We start from the raw sequence: 20856 nt of genomic DNA, 5'->3' as shown, positions 1-20856 counted from the left end.
TAGATTTTAGCTTTGTTTCTCCAATAGACCATGCGGGAAAGAAAATCAGCTCTAATTTGGGTGTATTTTCATGGCATTCACCCTTGCAGTATCTAAGTACTGCTTTATACCACATGAAATTTTGCAAGATTTTTTTTTCCTATGCCAACCAAAGCTTTACCAGCAACCTTAGGCAGAACCTAATACCATAGGAAGGCTGTGGTTCTCCATGGGGAGCAAGACAGTACTGGAAAACCGTTGCATGCACATAAAGGGAAATAGTGACTGAAAAAGAGACAGGCAAGCGATCCTGCCAGTGTGCAGGGCAGGCTGCTCAGCAGTGACTGTGTACTGCGCCCACGTAAATCTGTGCCTGGAAGTGCACAGGGCAGACAGCTCAGATCAAAGGACTCCGGGCAATGATTAAACAACGATGGAACTCTAACTGTGTGGGTGCCTGGTTGTGTGGGTGGCTCAGAGCAGCTGGAGGCAGCCAAGGGCAGGGAGAGTGTGAGGAGCTCTGGGCGCACGGAACAACTTGTGAGCGTGGAGAGGGGTCCAGCCAGGCTGGGGTGGCTTCCTCTGCACAGGGAACACTGCATGTTTTGTCCATGCTCAGCAATAAGCCAAGGCAGATGGTGTGGGGTTGTACAAACAGCGTGGCAGACATTGTTGAGATGTGAAACAAAACATCTTTACAAAGCAGTCAGGATAGGAATCCAGGGAGAAAAAATGCTGAAAAAGTAAAATGCTGTTTCATATGTGTCATGGTTTGAGCCTGGCACAGAGCCAGTGCCCCCCATGAAAATGCCCTCACCCTGGTGTCTGCTGTGAGATGTGACCAGGAATAAGCAAAACAGGCTTTAGCTTGAACATAAAGAACACTTTATTACCTAAACTACAGGAAAATAGGGAAAGACCATAAGGAAAAGAAAAAAAAAATTGAAAACCTTACAAAAACCACTTTCCCCCTCCCCACTACCTGACTTTCCCAATCCGATACATTCTCCCAAATCACCAACTGCCCAGCCTTGGCCCCACACTTTAGTATACTCAAACTGCAGTTCATGAAGAGGAAAGGAGTCCTTCTTGTTCCATAGGCTTCCCCTGGAAACACACTGAAACCTCGTGTGCTTCCCTGTCACTTCGGCACCGCCTGGAAAAAAAAGTCCTTTTGCCGCTTGTGACATCTTCCTTCCATGCCCAGTGCTCTCACCACTGACGCATGGACCAGAGCTGCTTTTAGGGTTGTCTTTCAAGGATGCCTTGTCTCACTCCAAAAAGGCACAGTCTCTGCTTTGGGACATCTGTCCCCCCCATATTTTTCCAACCCCCTGGGGCCGGGGGGTCCTCACGAAGAACCCTCCTGGTTTTGAGCCACTGCTTCCCCCTAAGTGCAGTCTGTGTCACAGGAACAACTGAGTCCATGGCCACAAGAAAAGTCCAGCCAAAAGGCCACTCCAAATCATCTCTTCCCATTCAATCATCTCCACGTTCTTCGGGCCAGGTCCTTGTCTCATCTCATCTCTTATCTCCCTTCTTATTCAGCTTCGAGGAGGATTAGCATTTTTGCAAGGCCCCAATCATGAAAGAAAGGGGTTAAAACTTTCAGTCTCTGTCTGTCCCGGAGCGGCACTCCCACACACGCTGCCCACACGCTGCCGCTCCGGCCGGGCACTCTTCCTCCCCCCTTCTCCTCCTGGGCCGGCTGCTATCACATTCGGTGTCGCCGGCTCTCTCTCTCTCTCTCTCTCTCTCCTGGGGGGGAGATGGCTGCCCGAGGGCTGACTCCCTGGGATCTTCCACCCTTCCATCCTCGAAGCCCCCTCACCTCCCATCTCTGTCCAGGCCCAGGGCCTACCACGTGGCTGCCCCTCCCCCGCCCAGCAGCAGCGACTGGACAGGGGAGGGTGATCTGACCTCTTCGCCGCGACGTCCCAAGAGAGCCTCCCAAGGCCAGAGGCCCTGCTTTTAACCCCTGTGTATTCTCGGAGGTGTGTCCAAACCCCACTGGCTACACCAGGTGTCAGTATGAAACTCAGAACATCCATTGGTTTGACCACAGCATCCCAGAATTCCCACTTCTTCCTGGTCAAACCACCACAATATGACATAAACACATGAACTTCTTTGAGGTAAAAGTCTTTGCTTCCCTCTCTCCACCTTAAAATGTCCAGTTTAAAACAGACATCCACTGCACTGATAAGAATAATATGATAGTTACAAAATATCCAATGTTTCTTGAGATGGGAACCTCTGTTGCTACACTAGAGAGATCTCAGATATGGATGAGATATAAATACTCATTCTCCAAATCACATATCAGCTGCAGAGTGCCAAAGTGGTGAAGAAGAGTCTATAAAAAGTGACTCCATAACTGGCCAGCACAGATTTTGTGATAATCCAGATCCCCTCCTTGGAAATCGTGAGATTATGTCCATCCTATCATTCTTCTTCCCGAGCTGCAAGAGCACTGCCATCGCCAGCCTACTACCCAGCAGGGCTAATTACAGCTGGCTCTGCAAATTAGCCATTGAATAGCCTCAGGAGATTGAAATCCTAGAAATTAATAATAGCAATAAGACAAAAAAAAAAAATACACCAAACCAAAAGTTAACAGATACAAGTTAAGCATCTTTTAAAATATTAAAATCAATTTTGCATAAGGCTGAATAGGCTTTCACATCATGCTAGAGGAAAATATGTATCAGTACTCCTAATAAAAGTATTCATACCTCTTTTTCCTTTCCCTCAAATTAAAAGGTCACGGACTTTCTCTGTGTCCTTTCTGAGGAACATTATCATACTTCTTGATAAGAACACAATAACTAAAAGTATATTGGTCACAGCGTCTTCAACAATTTTTACCCACAATATTTTTTCATTAGAACTCCTTCTATTTCTAGATTATTCTTCATTCTATATTGCAAATTCAGAGATTTTGAATATGTATCAGTAGTAGTTCCAAGAAGATTCAAGTGTACTTTATAGACACTTCATTTATTAAAACAGTGAGAGTTTATTTTGGTATGTTGTCTCTCTCTAGACCTTTTGATGTTAAATTTAGCAAATTGAGCCCTTTTTTTTCGTACTGTGAGCCTGTAAATGTGACACTGAGGAGTCTAACATCTTATATCGTGTCCTGTTAAAAAAAACTGGAAACGTCACCAGAGACTCAAGGATGAAATAAATTCACATAAGTACAGTAGGTGTATTTAAAATGACCAGGTTTCCTCTGCTGCAGGATGTGGTGCAACTATTGCAGTGATTGATGTACCATTTGTACCCACTGGGAAAGACCATTTTCCATCATCACGTTCAGTGATACCACATTCAGTGGCATCCGTATGAATTTGGACAGTAGTGATATCATTACTTTGGGTTTTTCTATACTTAAGATTTATTTTTTATTACAGAGGGACATGGTATTTTCAGCCTTACAGATTAGTGCTCCTGTCAGGCATTGCTAAATTGCTGAAATATGAAAGGAGAAAAATATTCTACTTCATAGCTAGTTCCCTACCTCAGAGTTCAGATCCATCATTTCCATACCATACTGTGCTGGTTTTGTCTGTGCTGGAGTTATTTTTCTTCACAATGGGTAGTATATGACTATGTTTTGGAATTGTGCTTGTGGTGGTTTGACCCTGGCTGGAAGCCAGGTGTCCACTACAGCCACTCTATCACTTCCTTCCTCAAGTGGACAGGGTAGAGAAACTATAATGAAAGTCTCAGGAGCTGAGAAAAGGACAGGGAGAGGTCACTCACTGATCACTCTCATGTGGAAAACAGACGTAACTTGGTTAATTTAATTGAATTTATTACCAATTAATTCAGAGTAGGGTGAAGAGAATGTGAAGAGAAATAAATCTTAAAAACATTTCCCCCATGCTGCAGAAAGGTAGAGATATTACAAAAATAAGGTCTTATAAAATAAGGCCCTGCTACTTTAGCTCAGCTAGCAGTAGCTTTTAAGTTCCCATAAGAAAAAATAAGAGGAATGAAAAGTCCGTAAACACAGCAACCCATTCTTGGAGAGAAAAATAAGTCTGCACTTGCATAAACAATGAATCTGCCCCATGAGAATCAGTAAAGAAAATATGTAAACAATCCAAAAATGGAGAGATTTTGTGGAAAGGTAGAATGCCCGCTACTAGCCAATGAATTGAATAGCAAAAAAACTACTAGCCAATTGGAATTCAACACGAGGTGAAAAATATGTACCAATGAATTATGTCAATGAAAAGGGGCTTTCCTGCATGAAGAAAATGAGTCTCATCTGCCTATTATTGTAACAGCCCCATCCTTTCCTGGGAGAGCATGGGAAGCTGGGAGGTGACCCAGCAGGGACAGATGAGCACAAGGAGATCCCATACCACATGGTATCATTCTCAGCATATAGAGCTGGGGGAGGCAGAAGGAAGAAGCAGAGATTCAGATGGATGCAGTTGGTTTTCCCTAGTCTCCCAAACGTGTGATGGGGCCCTGCCTTCCCAGGGAAGGCTGGACACTGGATTGCCCAAGCAAAATGCTGAATTAACTCCCTGTTTTATTTTACTTGTGTGCATGGCTTTTGCCTTTCCTAAAGAGTCTTTTTCTCAATACACAAGTTTTCTACCTTTTAGTCTTCTGATTCTTTTCCCCTTCCCACCAGGGGGACTAAATGTAGTGTTTAGTTGCTGGCGGGGGTTAAATCATGACACATCCCTTAACAAATATGCACTTTTTTATCAACTTTGCTCTCCACATGAGCTGTACAAGTAGGACATACTGTAATGCTTGCAAATAAATAAAATAAATAATAAAAATAAAATGCTTGCAAATAAATAAATTACCCATCCAATGAAGCTGAGGAATGAAAAAATATCGCAAGAGCCTGTTCTCAGTGGCCTACCCACTTTGGGCTGTTCTCTTGTGATCTGCCCATGAAGGCAGGCTGGCTTGCCTGGTTCTGGGCCATGCCAGCCAAGACACTTCTTACACTCTGTGTTGGAAGAGACGTGGGACATCCATGCCCAGACCAGGTGCAGATGGGAAGGACCAATTGAGATACTCAGCAGGATGGCAGTAGGGGTGGCTGAACCTGCTCCAGGAGCCCTTTAGGAGGGTCTAGGCTGGCCCATGACAGAAGCACTGCAGGAGCTCTTTTAGCAGCTAATAACTACTGTCATGAACATGTTTTGTGGTACTTCTGAATCCAGAACCATACCATGTAACTCATCCTTCAGAATCATCCCATGCACAGCCATATGGACACCATAATGGTACATGACTGACACTCAAGATTATTTAAACAACTAAAACCATAGAGGTTTATTTTGTTTATAAAGGGTTAAAAAACCCCACCAAACTGATTCTTGATGATTTTGGCTTATCAGAAGACAGAAAGCTCACGCATTTTGGTGGCACAATCTCCCAAAGGCATCCTTGGCATGAGTGGGTGGCTGCATTGCTATTAGTCTGTCTGGGCACGGGCAACTGCTAAATGCAGTGGGGTTTAGACTCAATAGATTATGAATATATACAAAATAAGAGCACGTAGGATTTAAGGGGGCTCATCTTAAAACTTTGTTAGCAGGTTAAAGACTGTGCATGTTTCATACAATAGACCAATAAATGAAAGATATTTGTTGTAGTTTTCCATTATATACAAAAGCAATAGGCTTCCTTTAGTGGATTAGTAGGAGCAACTAACCTTGCATGGCATAGATGTGCTAGGGTGGAAATGTTTGCAAACTATGAAACGGGACTGTTTAAACATCGAGTCTACTTACAGGATACTAATGAAGTTATGTTATGCATTAAACTAATCAGTGTTGTCAGACAGTCATTCCCCTGTCTGGTGATCTTATAATAGGAGCATTGCAAGCAAAGTGATAAACAGGAGGATTAGCTGCAGGAAGTGCAGAGTAGTTATGACTAATACATGTGCATGTAAATCCCACCACTGAGAATAAAGGCAACATCTCTACATTCTTGCTTAGAGAAGTGTTTTGCTCCCAAGATACATCTTAAAGCTCCCATTCACTTAATTTCTGTTGTAGAACATAGAGAAATTGCTTCTGCTAGGCTCATATGGTCCTTTTATGTTGTTAGAAGCAGGATGAGGTAGAACCACAGTCATCTGGCCATCTGCAAGCTGGGTTACCTACTGTGTGAAGGCTGTGTCCAGGGATGGTGAGGACAGATGGGCTTTCCCAGAGGGTCGTTTGCTGCATGAGGGTTAGGAAATGGTTTTAGGGGAAAGCATTCCAGCAGTGTCTCCTGCCCCCAGTGATTGGGGAGGATCTTTCCTGATGAGCTTAGACTAGATGCATACTTCCCAGTGACTAGGTTAGATAGAACAATATTTAGTTTTGATCTTGTGTTGCTTATAGCACATGCATTGTTTCCTATAATAACATCAATGGCTTATATATGACAACTTAGGCGGAGGAAGCTAATGATCAACAGATATTTGACTGTTCTATCTTTAGCTCAGTTTAGACAAAGTTAATGATCAACAGATATTTAACTGTTTTACCTTTATCTCTAGCTAAACAGTACTGTACTTTACATCCAAATTGAACAAGAAGAGCAATAATAAATAGTAATAACATGCTGAACAGATGCAAGTCTTTCATACATAATGTGAACTCTACCTGAAACTTATTCAGTTTCCTAAATGCATACCATAACTTCTAGCTGGGTTTTTTTTTTCAAATTAATAAAAACAAGTAAAAGAATCTAAAATACATTCTATAAAATCTGGCCAATGGTACGAAGTAATATGGCTGTGGACATACATTCTACCTGGTACTTTTGGATTTCAGAATAGACAATTATTGTCATGTGTCCCAGAGCTGAATGTTGCAGGAAAAGGACAATCCTTATAATTTCAAATAGAGTTTTGCCAAGACGCATATGTAAATTTGTGGATTTGGTCCCAGCAACTGTCAGAAACTTGAGCTACAGACAGAATTGTTGCAGCTCTCCAGGTGGTGGCACCACAACCCTGCTTTTCTCGGAGGCAAAATAGTGCCCTGAGAAAGCTAGGGGAAGCAAACATTTTGTTCCATAATATTTGTTCTGTATTTAAATAAACAGTTAAACTTAATTTGAAGAGTCACACTTTAATCACTAGTAAAAGACATAAAAACCCCTTCTAATAATTGTTAACTATGATTTCTTTTCTTCAAGCTTTTAAAAATATTCTGTCATTCTGTGCATAAAGACTGTTTAATATTTCATGCAATATTTGCTCATGTTAAAAAATGAAGTGACAAAGAATAGAGGCAAAGGTCTCCTACTTGCAAGCAAGAGTGGATAAATATATTTGTTTGCAGTATGGGACTGCTGTTCCACTAGAAGGAGCACATGACATTTTGATGAGTGTCTCCAGGGAAAATAGGTACTAACTTCAGAATATAATTTTAATTATACTAAGAAGATTAAATTATTCAAAAGAATCCCACTGGTAAGGTGCAGCACTTCCTGAAACAGTTTAGTGGAAAATGCCATATTAATCATTTCAGTATTTCACGCAAATGGCTTAATGATGGGAAGAAATGCAAATCACTGTAATTTGACAAAAAAAAAGGAAAAAAAAGAGAGAAGAGAAGAGGCAGAATGTTCATGTAAAGGGAGTAGGATTGTGCTTAACTTCCTTTTCCAAAATTTCCACAGAGGGGAATAACAGTGGGAAGAAGGCTGTACTGATTTTATTCTTCTTGGTGTGCTGCTACCCACAGTGGCTCTGGTACTGTGCTCAGTTGGGCAAAACCAAGATGTACCTGAGAGGCTCAGAACCCCACAAGCTGTGCCCATGGCTTTTGACTGACTAGAAACAGCATAAATAGAATCCACTCTTCACATGTTGGCATTTATGCTGGTGGGATGAGAACTCTGTTTAATGGAGAAGACAGATCCACTTCCAAGCATCTCCAGACCCACTTTGGTTTGTCTGCCCTTACTGTTAAAGCACAAAACCACATGGATTCAGCTGGAGTATTTTTCCTCTCTTCAGAAAGATAAAAGCCAGACATTTGGGTATAACATTTTTAAAATTAACAAAGAAATGAACATAAGTATGAGTTATGGCTGTGTTCACTGCACTTCTGCAATTCACACACAGATCTGGCCATTTTTGTCTTCTATGTGCCCTCCATAGGCATTTTTGATATCTCTGCTACTGACGCATATTACCCATGTGTTTTCCACTTTCCTGTGCCTTAACATTTTATTATCTTCTCCTTTTTCCTCATGCTCCTTTTTTCCCCATCTTTATCCCCAGACCCCCAGAAAAGAGTTTGCACAGCTGGTTCAATGCCACCAACAAGAAATGAAATAAAGTTGTCAGTCAAGCTGTTAACCTTATAAAATATCAGAGTGTAGCTGCAATTTTTCTGAAGCAGCAGCACACAAAGGTCTCTCCACACAGAATGTCCTTAGTAGCAATGTCCTTACTGGTACAAGTGACCCATGTGTGGGTGAGAACACTCAGCTAAAAGCGGTGAGGAGTCACACTGAAGCTTTTGGCCACATTGCTTTGTCTACTTTTCTTCAAAGAGAGGGGAGGGAGTGCAGTCATGGGGCTTTTTGGGTAATGATATTGATAGAGATGGCAAATACAGAAAAACAGAAGGGCACTGGAGGTCCTCTCTTGACTTACTGCCACTGAGACACAACCAAATTATGCTACCAGCAGTTTGCTAATGTACACATTCTGGAACAACGCCAAGAAGTTAATAAAGTCATAAGTAACTGGCAACATGGATTTGCCAAGAATAGATCATGTCAGACCAGTCTAAGTTCCTTCAATGCCAGTGTAAACAGCTTTGTGGCAAAGGGATAAAGCAGAGATGTAATATCTCTGCTTTAGTGTGTTTATTTGCACTGTCCCTGCAGCATGCTCATAGGCAGACTAAAGCAGTGCTGTGCAAGGGAAAATACCAAAACTCATGGCACACAGAGAAAACCAACCACAGCAACCACTGCTTCACCTCCAGCTTGGTCACACATATTGGGGGGCATTAGTATTTATATTCAGTCTTGTGTTGCCTACCATCAAATGAAGACTTGGTTGAAAAATGAGAGAGGATGGCCGATATATTTTCATGTAAGTCTAAGCTGGGAAGGATTGAAAATATTTTAGATAACTGGGGTGGCATTCAAAAGGATCTCAATGAAAATGAGATCTAGTTAAGTTTAAATGGACTGAAATAAATAGGCTGTGATTCAATGAGGATAAATGAAAATCTCCACACATTGACTGAAAAAGTGAACTGCAGTGTTGTGAGGGGGTGGGGGAATGAAACAGGCAGCAGTAACACAGACAAGAATCATCAGCTTTTCACAGGCCAAAAAACAAATGCAGATTAAGCGTGTCAGGATGCTGTAGAGCACTTAAAGCAATCCTTCTTTTCTGCCAAAGCCTCAGTTGGACTTCCACTTCTACATGATTCACATAAAGATATAGATTGAGAGAAGTATTTCTCAGTCTGCAATAGCAGAAGCAGTACTGAGATTTTACATTACTAGGACTCCTACAGTAAGAAATGTGTAGTAGAATATTACTGCATACTCTCAAATATTTGAAATCATTAAGACTGACTTGAGAAGAAATGGAGGCAAATGTGTTGGAGGTTTTCAGGCAAGATTGGTGGAGGTAAATGTGTATGGTTTGTTTAGGTAATGATAACAAAAAAAAAACCTGTGAAAAGTATGGTCTTTGGGGAAAGTTACACATATGCAAAGGGGAGTGGTGGTAACAATCAGAACTGGAAGCTGAGCTAATAGTAGAAAGACCCCTGCACTTGTGAACATGCAATATTATTCAGCAGTGTCCAGCAGGATGTACTAGAAGCCTGGTGTACACAAGTCTGTTACTGCCACCCTTCAGTGTCTCAGTTGGGAACAATCCCATTTTCATGGTTAGTGAGAAAGATAATACTCATATCCAACTTTCTCTAGCTTTTAAGGTGCTATGAAAAAAAAAAAAACAACAAAGCAAGAATCCCCACAAACAAACAAAAAATTCCAACCAACCAAAAATCAGCCCCAACAGAAACCTGGCTGTTTTGTTCGTAATAATATAATTTACAAATTCTGTAATACCCAGTAAGTTTTTCACTTGTTAGTCTGAATTTATACATCCATCTTTAAATAGATATAAACAACCTAATTTCTCTGGTTTAGTCCCCCCTCCTTTCTCATAATTTCTGGCATTTCAAGTTCATTGCTGAAAAAGAGTGTAGGGCTCCTTTTTGAAGGGAGGAATTCACACCATGCACACAAACACCACCAGTCAGAAGGCAAACTGTGCCCATAGGGTGTAGAAGCTGATGAAGCATGTCACTGCTATCAGACAATTGCTCTCATTCCAGAGTTAGTGCTGTGGTTGCTGACTCACCAGTGTGTCATCCAAAACTTGATTCCAGATGCTTCTTTGGAGGTGAAGACGTGGTCACTTCTATCAAAAGCAGAATAGCCTTGGTGTCTCTGAACCCTAGTAGGGATTGAGTCAAGCTGAGAAGGGGCAGGAGGCTCTTGCACTGCATGCCCAGAGGTACACAGCCATTGATACCTTTCCATCTGTTTTCTTCCTGTTTCTTCCTGATTTTGCTCTTGGTTCTGCAGCTGGGAGCGTTGGAAGCTTTTCATTCATTTGCCACTTGCTAGCACCCAGGGCGCACAACATACTTGGTTGTGATTTGCTGTTGAGATTTAGCCCTTTTATACATGTGGGATGCCTTATTTTCTAGAGTTTAATTTGTGAGGATAATACCTAGTTTGGTCTGGTTTCTGCTCTTTTTATAGCTTCAATTACTCTTGGCTTAGTGCTGTAGATACTTCTTCAGTGGTGGAGAAATATAAGAGAGATATTGTGAAAGGACATTCCAGAATTGGAGAAGTCAGCGTTTTGCTTTTTTCTTCCTTTTCCTTAATACTGCCCTTCAAACCTTTTCTTCAAACATTCTCTCAGTGCCTTGAAAAGAAGCCTTCACTTTTATCCTTAAAAAAATTATAAAAAGAACAAAAATCAATTTCCTGCCAGTTGTGAGCTGTTGCAGATTTCTCTGGCATTGAGTGTTGTCTGAGTTGAGCAGTGCTGGCACTGGGTGTCCCCTGGATGTTTCCTTTGTGAAACTTTGGCTCTAACCACAACCAGAGTTGCTACTTCTTTGTGCAGCTTTACAGCCTGGAGACTCAGTGTACCTCAAGGATTCTTATCCTTTAGCTTATTTTCTGGGCACTTGAAGACACAAGGTTTCATTTCTTTTTTATTTCAGCCACTTCTAATGTGTTCGAATGTGCATTGAGATTATGAACCCTTCAGAACACTAAAAATCTCTTTCATGGTACCAGAAATTTTTCTTAAGCTTTTCAACTAAACTCTGTACATGTCTCCCTAGTCTTGACACTTAGCATTCCAGTTTACTCTAATTATTCCTGTGAGACCCAATAGGCAGCTACACAGTTGTCACCAATGGTGCTTGGCTGCCACTGATTTTTCCTGGTTATAAAATTCAAAAATTCACATGAGGAAAAGTAGTCAATCTTTCTTTTGAAAGTGTTGACAGTCAGAGGTTTAGCCATTGCAGCTACTTTGGAATGAGTATGTCTACCTCCTGTCACTTCAAATAATGACCTAAACTCTCCTATCTGTTTTCTTTGGAAAACTCCCCAGATTTTTCCAAGCTGACATCTCCTTAGGAGAGAGCAGGCTTTCCTCTGTGTTTTTTTTTCATGAATCCCAGCTGAATAAAATCTATGAGGGTACCGAAGACAGAATATTGACAGAACTGATGGGAAATGAAAGCAAAACAAGATCTGAGAGAGAATGTTTTACACAGCTCAGTCTCTCACTTTGGTATAATCTTGTAACGCTGCACTTGGTGCAGGATTACAAGATTATACCAAAGTGATCACACCACGAAACCTGAGGATTTCACCTGGCCTCTGCAGGCAGACATCAGTAGAACAAGAGATAAATGTGAAGGTATTTTTTTAATGCTGGATCGGATTTATAATTATAGCTTTTGTGGATTCAGCTGCCATTAAGGATTGCAGGGAAGACAGCAATCAAGATGGAGAGGAAGTGGGGGAGGGAGAAAGAAAAAGAGAGTGACAGAGAAACATACGAAGTAGAAAAAGTATCATGACTTTGTAGATTCCAACAATGTCCTCTTGGTCCTTTTCCAGTCTTCCCAGTGACTGCAGTCTTGTTGAGATGGTGGTTGTAGACAGTATCCATCCAGTGCTGAGGGAAAAAGTCTGCAAAACACCATGTCCATGAGGTTGATTATGCCCCCGGTACCTCCCCTGAATGAGGTAACACTAGATCGCTGGACACTTCCTGCATCTTTTATATCTTCCTTTTATATCTTCCCTTTTATATCATCTTCCCTTTTATATCTTCCTAGATGGTGCTGCTGTCTCTGAAGTTAGTGTAGTTGAATCAATCATGGCCCATTGGCAAGGTGAATCCTTCATCCCAGCAGGGAATGTCCCAGTATCTGGGAGGGGAATTTTCACAGCTGTGTTATCACTGACAGAGGATATTAGCCTGATAGGAAGGATTTATTTCACCTGGAAGGATTTGCCTCTTATCAGCCTTTTCCCTTATCTGGAAACCTAATTTGTAGCCTCAAGCCCTTCTGCACCTAGGAGCCACTCTGTGCATCCATAGAAAAGCACCCAGCCAATTGTTTGAACCATTAGCACCTACAGTCCTGTCTCTCAGGACACCAGGGTGGTTGCTTGGAGTGGTTGAATGTTTGAGTCATTGATCACCAGCAGTCCAGTGTCTCACAGTATCTGAGGGCTCTCCCAGGCTATCCAACACTGGGCAAACAGTATATCCAGTCTCTCTGGCCATGGGACTTCAGATCATCTAGCCTGAGCTTGCCAGTGAACTGGTTAAAATGCATAACCACACAAACTCCCATGAATGAACATACCCAACACTCTCACCTGCCAGTAATGTGCCTTTTCTGCCGTGCTACAGGACAGAATATACTGTCTTCAGGTCAGAAACTTCCCCATGGTTTGTTCATTGTGCAGCTACTGAGGGCAGGAAGTGATATTGGAAGGAAAGTAGTAATAAAAATGTCATGTCAAGAAGAAAACCTTCAAGGACAAGGGCATCTGCCAGGTGGTGCCATTGAAGAGATACCAAAGTTCACAAGCAGTTATTGCAGACAAGTTTTCATTTTAAAAGAGAATTGAGAGAAACAGCACAAGTAAGCTGATCCAGGCAGAGTGGCCTGTGTGAATTTTTTTCTTTTTTAATACTCCATTTTAATGTTTATGAAGCTAACGCTTAAACAAGCACTACTAGTGTTGTCAGTAATACTGTAACATTTGCTTTGAATTCCTTTGTTGCTCAGGGAACATGTCAGATTTTCAGTACATTTAGCCTCACCATTTTCTTTTCAAATCACTGCTGCAGAATAGTGCAACCACACCAATTTTACTAGCAATGAAATGCTGAGAAAATTAAATTCCTCCAGTGCTGTTTCCAGGTATTCTGCAGTGCAATATTTTCATTAATTTTGTTCAGCAAAAATCCAAGCTATAAAATCATGGTATTCCTGTAGGATTAAATAACAAGGATCAGCAGTGAGATTCAAAAATACAGTATTTGTACTTTTGTGGATTCTAGTGCAACTATTCTGTTGTGTCAACAGAATATTTTTCAGACTATAACAATTATCAAGAATATCAGAATATAACAATACTATCAGGGAGGATACCAGAAGATAAATGTAAGAGACAAAAAACCACTTAAGCCTTCAGTAACTTCACAAGCTGGTGTTTGAATTGAAATTAAATGCCCTGTGCTATATGAAATGCTTTTGGTCAAGGTATTTCTTGCTATAAATATTTTATGTTGGATAGTAATGACCAGTTTTATTTTTAAGGCATCTGCAGTGACCTCTGAGGCAGACAGTGGAAGGAAGCTGATTGCACTGGTTGAAATGCTGTTGCTGAATTCCAGATGAAGGACACAGACATCTCATGCAGCTGTCTCTGGCTAATCCAGCAACTAGAAATAACGCTATGTGAATGTACCATATTTTACCCATTGAGAATTTAATTCCATGTTTATTTTTCAAATGTTAAAGAGCTCAAGGGAGACGACAATGAGAGAGGAAGCTCATTTTCTTCCTCATGGGTGAGAACTGGAAGTCATTCTAATACACTTTACCAGGGGCCTCACAGCAGAGTAATAGTTATGGACAAAAGTATTCCTAAGTCACAGTGGTTCTGCAATGAGACTGAGTCATTTGGAAACAGACACTTGACTTTCTTCTTGTCTTATTGAAACAGAGCTTCCTTTAGGTATTGCACTGCTGTTCAAAATTTGATTTGGAAGGCACTTGGAAACAAAGGTGGTGAATAACAATGTAAATTCTTCAGGTAGCTAAATGTGTGTAGCGAAGGAAATAGCAGAGCTAAGCTACAGTGGTCTGCAAATCCATTTGAATTTTTCCAATGTCATCTATGGAATAAGAACTTTGCCCTTCCACACAGCATGATTAAGCATCTTGGTAGTATGTGCCTATTTGTGAGCATGATTTTGTGTGATTTTGATGCTGCATAAAAGCTTGCACAATGTTAGGCTTATTTTAAAGTCCTCATGTTTCGAAATGAAGTGTGAGTTACTGTGTGAGAGAATCACTGTAATAACTTGTCATAGTCTCTACTCTGTAAAACTCAAAGCTTGAATTCAGATAAATATACACAATGAAATTTGGCCAGCATGCTACTAATTAAGCCAATTAAATACTGTCTCCCTGATCATTATTCTGTTAATTGGCCTATAGAAATTACTTTTATGTAACAGAGGAGCAATTTTGAAGTAATAAATTGTTAGGACTCACTGAATGCTCAGGTGTAGGCTTAGTCCATATATGTCCTTTCAATGCTGTGGATTGTGAGTTTCCATAGAAACTCTACAAACATTCAAGAATTAAATTTGGAACACTATGTTAGTAAATTACTTTCTTGCTTACCAAAATGTTTATGTGATAATATTTGTTATTATAAAGAACAATAGTGTCTGTTGACAAAATATAGGTTATAAATATTTGTATTTTCTGACTTTGTTCCTGTTTTTCCAATCTTATTCCACTATGAGGCACTTTCTACTACCCTATAATTCTTCTTCAGCTGAATTTTTATCTCAAATACTTTATTATCATTTTGCAATTTCTTTGTTGACTGAACAGAAGGAGAAAATACAGGAAAGTAGTAATTAAGAGTAAACCAAACTCTGCTATGTCCTACTTTTTCCTGCTAAATTCTTTCTAGGTCACCACCTCTTTTCATAAAACAACAGACAAGTGCTCCCCTCCATAGAACAGAAGATTAATGGAAAACAGTTTCCAAGACATGTATTTTCTCCCTTGTGCCACTGCCAATGTCAGCAATAAATTTGCCTGAAAATGCAGCTTCTTTTCTCTGTAAATGAACAGGTGTTTTGCTTTGAATTTAGCAAGATCCATAGCCTAGCTCTGCTTTTTCCATGTCTCTGATTCCAAATCATTACTCTGAGCAATGGACTACTAAGAAAGCAGAACCATGTGTTCCCCATCCCTGGGGAACCTCCTGCTTTAAAAAGGCTCTTTCTGGAATGTCAAAGATCAATCCTCCCAGTGTCTGAGCATTTCAGAAACACCTCTTGGTCTGAGATTTGCCTTAGTGCCTTTCATGGCAAGGCTGGGTCTCTTCATCATCAGCTTTAACTCTTCAGACACTGATTCTGTAGCCACATAAACATATCATCTTGCATATTAGGAGTTCTTTGCATCAGTGATCTCTTCACAAGTTGTTGTATAACAACTGACACGTCTGACTCACTTGACAGTTCCTTTTACAGCTGTGCAAATTTTGGGGAATGTAAGGAAGAGCACTAGCTGATGACAAAGGCAGTAAGGAGGAAAAAGGCACTGCAAGGCAACAGAAAAATCTTAAGCAAATGAACCATTAATTTATAACTCAGCAGATCAGTAGAAGACCTTCCAAATGGTCAACGTGTTGACATCTTCAGGTTGAATATCCATAAAAACACTCTTTAATATATAAATATGGTATTCAAAATTGTTGAATATCCATCCAAAAATTTTGAATATCCATGATGTTGAAAATATATTACAGAAGCTGAAAGAATGAGGACATCTTCTGCCAAAGAGTGAATTCAAATAATGTAGACTACAATATTCCTTATTGAAGTTGTCAAATTATGTACAGTTAATTAAATTATGCCAATCAGTGAGGGGCACAGAAAGTTTCAAAATATGACCAGTGAAACACATCAGTCTTTAAATGACTCAAGCAGAAAGCAGTGGCAAAAATGGTAGACACTGCGGCATGGCCATGCTGGAGCATGGAGGATCCCTCAGGACATGAGGGCTCTGGCCCTGGCAGATCCAGTCTACGTTTCAAGCAAGAGCATGAAGAGTGCAGGTAGTGGTACAACAAACGCATTTATAAAGGCCTTTTGAAAGTATGAGTGCAGCACCTGCATGCAGCACTATGTGCTTAAAAACGGAAAGCATGAAGTGTACAATGTCAGCAGAAAGCAGGCTTTACAAAGTGCTTGTTCATTGCTTCACAGTCTCCCTGCCACTCGCTGACACCTTTCTGAAAGAGTGCACCCTGCCTAGCATTGTGAAGATTCCAGCCTTATATTCAGCTCTAGCCCTCATTCTGTCCTTCCTGCCTCTGACTAAGATCTGTATTAACCACCTCACAGAGAAACACCTCATCCCCTGCCTTTATCTCTCTACTCTTTCTGATGTTGCTGAGTACACTCCACACCTGAAGCTCTTGCCAACCTTCCTTGCTGTGCTACTCTCTTTCCTTGGGTCTATTCATCCTCCCTAAAACCAGTTCAAAATTTCTTTTAGGCAATTCCCCCTTTTTCTCCTTTGAAGAACAGTTCTTGGTCCCTGTCTACTCTATGACCTTTCCTTTGATGATATCCTCTGCCTAATATGCTTGAGCTACTACATTTAACCTTCAAAAACCAAGCAACTATTTTAAACTACTCTGTCATCCATAAGTAAACTCCTTTGATCAAATAAAATATTTCTCCCATACATGAACTCCTTTGATCAAATAAAATATTTCTCTCTTCTTTTCTTCTCTCTTCTCTCTTCTTTTCTGATTATTAGTTTAAAATTAACTTGGTCAAAACTGAGTTCCTTTCAATCCTTTGCCAACTTCCATGCTTTTCTTAAGTGCCAATCACACCAGTATTATTGTTTTCTGTTATGGTTCATAGCTGAACTACAATTTTAACACTTCTTTATCGCTTTCTCTGCATACATACCTTCAGCTATGTTTATCCTCCCAGCATTTTCTAGTCTCTACTTCTGCCTATCTGCTCTTCTTATTCAACAATTTCAGTCAGATCATTACCTGCATGGATCTTGGATACATTATCCTTCTTCTGGCCTTTCCCAAACTTGTGGCATAATACTTCAGCACTCATAGAACAGATAAACTCATTTCTCTCATCTGCAGTGAATTTTTTGTTATCCACCATCATATGAAAGTTCATTTTTAGAGCTCCTTTTTTTACATCTGCCTTATATTCATTGTCTTAGTGATGATGTCTCTGAAAATCCAATTTCCCAATAATACACAAATACTGTTACCTTCTTGTCCCCTACTGCTCCTTGCACTCAAACTGCTGCCATAAATTAAAGAAGAAAGCAGAGCAGATACATGGATTAAGATATAGTTCAGTAAAATAAAATCCAGAAAAAAGAACAAAACAACAAAGTCACCTGCAATGGCTGCATGGGGTTATAAGGTATATTTATTTTATTTACCTCAAAATATAAGGTTTATTTATTTTAGAGGTTTCAAATTATTCAGAGTGATAATTTTGCAGCCTAGGTGTTATTACTTCATTTTAAAGGATGTATATTCTACTACTCTCTGATGTGCCCTCACATGTTTAACTTGCAAACATTTCACAACACACCCAACTGTGTGACCATCTATTGATAAAGTTAATTTTATTGAAAGTGGGTTTTGTGTTAAAACAGGGTGACATAATTTGTGTCTGACTGTGATAATAATGAAATGATAAGGGCTGAGGATAAAATGCTGCTGCTTTAGTTAGGTTTTGGGTTGTATCCCTTCTGTTCCTGTACAGTTAAGAGTGTGTCAAGAATATTTAGGAATGTTTTCTGAATAAAAGCAATCACATAAATAAGGATTCTCATTGTCAGGAATACAGTCTCTTCTAATTTCTAATAGGCTGAAGCAACAAGAAGGAAAAAAAAAAAAAAAGGGAAAGAGAACACCTTCTTTGAAGGGATTATACCCCTAAGGTAAGAAAAGATACGGCAGTCCAAAAAACAAAAAGAGGTTCAGGAGATAAGGGGTAGCCAGAGCTCTTCAGTAGTCACACAGCCAGTTTTTGAAAAGGTTGATGACTATACCAAATAAAGGGCTTTTATTGTGTTGTTAGCAGCAAAAAAAGGGAGCATGCTAAACCTACCTATTTTAGTTTATCACATACGCTTATCAGAATAAGGAAGCTGTGTTTAAAGGTCATCATGCTATGTGAATCATAAGGGAAGATTTGAAGGAATATCACTATGGATTTGGGTCAAACTGCTCTTTGAAATGTTATCTCAGACTCTTTCTCCTCACATGCTTTTTATCACACTCACATATCCTCCTTCCTCTGAGATTGTCATATTTACCAATTTCTCACAAGCAGAGGCGGTATCACTCTTCATGTCTGCATAGTCCTTAAAACAAAGGAGGCCTAAGTAAGGTGCATGGTTACTGGGAAAACTGTCATCACACCTCTTCTGCATTTTTGTGCCCTTTGCTTTTCTTGCAAAGTTTAAGAAGAAAACAGTCAGAGCACTGAGATCTTTAAACCCCTGGCTACATGTCACTCGTGCATGATGAATGGGGCAGAAGCCGACAGAAAGATTGTGGATATACACGATGAACAGTACCAAGGTTCCTTAGAAACCCAAACAGGTTTAACACTTATATCTTGACCATGCATCTAAACCTTCATATTGGCACCATTGCACCCTGATGTGTTTTAGGAATGGTGCTACCCAGTTTAGTGCTCCCACTGAGATTCTCCAAACTATGTGCCATTTGCTTGCCCCTTTCTCCTCTGCCTCTCTCTCTGTGGAGAGCTGGAGATGAGAACTGGAGGCACAAAAAGCAAACATCATGGGTTGGGATAAAATCAGTTAACTGGAAAGGGCACTGGACACTGGACACCACACACCATGAAGCAGACAAGTGCACACCTGTACTGCACACCTGTTCCCAGCACACCTGCACCATGCTCTGACTGCCCTCCCTGTAGCTCCTGTCTCAAAGTACAACACTGCATGACTACCTTCAACCAGGCATTTCACGATGTTAAACCTCTTGACTTCACAAATCTAAATCATATTCTCTGTGTCTATGATTTCCTTTTTATCTAAGAGTCTGGTAAAAAATTCTGTGAAGTACACCAGGGCCACTGACACCTTCACTGTGTCTTGGACGGTGAGCTTTCAGCAGAGAGCTCCTGGCACTCTACAGACCAAACAGATTTTGTTTCCAGCTGATGACTGCTACCTTAAGGGGATGACTGGCTGAAGGGAATATGTGCTTGGTCCATGAGGTGATCCATGGTAGCCCAATCTCACTTCCTTCTATTTTACTGTGCTTCTGCTTCCGTTTCATCTCAGAAGGCTGTCAAGGTTTTCCTGAGCCAAATGAGCCAGAAGAGGAAAATTATGACTTCTGACAGTATGTAAACAGATTTCCTGGAGTGAAGTAGATGGTCTTTGTAACCTAGGACTTTGTCCCCAATCAATAATATGATGCTTGTAATGGTGTAAGTGGCTCAGAAACAGAAAATTATTGAAGCTAATGAATAAATGAATTTAATTATATGTCAGGGAGCCAGAGCATAAGAGTTAATCTAGACAATCACAGTAGATACACAGTAGATCAAACAACTCATGGTTTGGCATCAATTAACATCATCCTAGTCAAGAGGGCAAGAACCCTGAGACATTGGACAGTCAGGTCCATTCCTCCATCAGCTCCTAGATGGTGCACTGGCACTATATTGAGGATAAAAATCTGAACAGAACACGATCTTTCACTAGATATTTGCAAACAATTTAAGAGGAAGCAACTGGTATCTCCCAATATGAAAGATGCACTACTTCATCAAGTCAACATATGGCAGGGGAGTATGGCTACATACCTCAACAAATAATTATTTAAGACAGAAAATGTGAAAATATTTTAAATAATAAGAAAATGATAATGTGGTTGGGTGCTACAAGTGAACAACTATTATATCACTATGAGAGTATGTATTGTTTTCTTTTACATTACAACTCTGGAGGAAAGAACACGTAGTGTGTAGAGAGAAAAGGAGAAACTGTATTTCAAAGGATAAGAGATTCTAAATGTTTGAAGGGAGTAATCCCATTACAGACCTGTATTCTGTAGGTGAGTGCTACTATTAAGTAAAGGGGGAAAACATGTAGCTAACTATACTCACAAAGAAGTTATGCAGCAAAGGCTGAGATCAAGATAAATCAGATGGGCTTATCAGATGGACTGAGTGGCTTACTGAAAGGGTCTCTCTTCTCCTTCAACTGCCTCACTGTTTGCGAATTTTCTTTTTATGCATTTTGCTGCTTTTGTACTTACAGAAATGCACTCTTCATTGTAGCTTGCCCTTAACAATTGTGCTTGTTTTGTGGAAGTCTCTTTAATGGAAGACAGACACAATTTCAATCCTCTAAGGTCATGCTGTTCTTCTCGAAGGTTATGGACATATGCTCAAGTTAGGCCAGTTTTTTTTCACCTAGTTACATCATTGCCTTTCAAGAA

The sequence above is a fragment of the Zonotrichia leucophrys genome, chromosome Z (genome assembly GCF_028769735.1).
Source record: "Zonotrichia leucophrys gambelii isolate GWCS_2022_RI chromosome Z, RI_Zleu_2.0, whole genome shotgun sequence".
NCBI lineage: Eukaryota > Metazoa > Chordata > Aves > Passeriformes > Passerellidae > Zonotrichia > Zonotrichia leucophrys.
This window is presented reverse-complemented; position numbering follows the sequence as displayed.